This window comes from Anoplophora glabripennis, unplaced genomic scaffold (genome assembly GCF_000390285.2).
Source record: "Anoplophora glabripennis isolate ALB-LARVAE unplaced genomic scaffold, Agla_2.0 scaffold465, whole genome shotgun sequence".
NCBI lineage: Eukaryota > Metazoa > Arthropoda > Insecta > Coleoptera > Cerambycidae > Anoplophora > Anoplophora glabripennis.
The window spans coordinates 377,361-378,427 of NW_019416751.1; positions in this window are offsets into that span (position 1 = coordinate 377,361).

Consider the following 1,067-nt stretch of genomic DNA (forward strand, 5'->3'; position numbering starts at 1 on the left):
CCCAGTTTTTTTTATGTCTCGTTTTTGTCTTTATTGGCATATTCTTGTTGATGATATCTAACAATATATTTAAAAGGTATCAAACATTTTATTTACATCCTCATATTCATNCAGGCCTACACGAGATGAGGCAGGATAAAGAGGGATAATCCCCCTCGATCCCAAATCATTGAGGCCAATTTCTAGCCATAGAATAATGGCGCGCGCGCGCGCGGCGCGATCCCAAATCATTGAGGCCAACTTCTAGCCATAGAATAATGGCGCGGAGTTCCTGTAGATCTTATTTTAAACAAAATGGAATTTTAACTGTTTATTCTTTGTATATCTTAAATTATATAAAAACAAATTTAGAAAAATTCCCGAAGAGAGGTGATCTGAATCCATACGAATTAAGAAATTCAATCATACTACACATACCGTACTGCAGAACTACCCAAGTCTCCAAATCGTCTGCAAAAATGTCACTCAAATTATATAATCATCTACCTCACGATATCCGAGATATTTCAAATATTCCATGATCAAGCCGTTCCGTAAATGAAAGGACCCCGCACAAACCTTATGGTAAAATCCGTTCGGTCAATTTTAATGAAATTTTGGGAATAGGTTGTTTTTGTTATGAGGAACAAAAGTCTTCATGGGCCCAAAGTTCGCTAATGGACAGTTTCCGAGATATTCGATGTTAAAAGTTGATAATGCGAATTCATGTCAAGCACGTGTTTAAATCCAAAAAGATTTAGGGACCAGTACTTAGTTAAAAGATGTGTCAAAGGAAATAAAGAAAATTAATTTAAAATCCAGTTAATATTTATTTGTCGTTTCTGTACAAACTGTATAGAAATCCAATTAAATTAAATGAAGTAAGATATAGTTATCTAAGTACTATAATATTTTTGCTTTGTACATGGCACTGCACATTTGAATTTATATTATTTATCCAATCCATCTCTGAATAATATCCCTCCACTACCGTTCAATAGGTATATTGTTATGCTAAAATAAGCCTTATTTCAGAAGTCATTACTGCCTAAGGCATCAGCCATTTACCTGCGTAAGCAGAAGGCTGA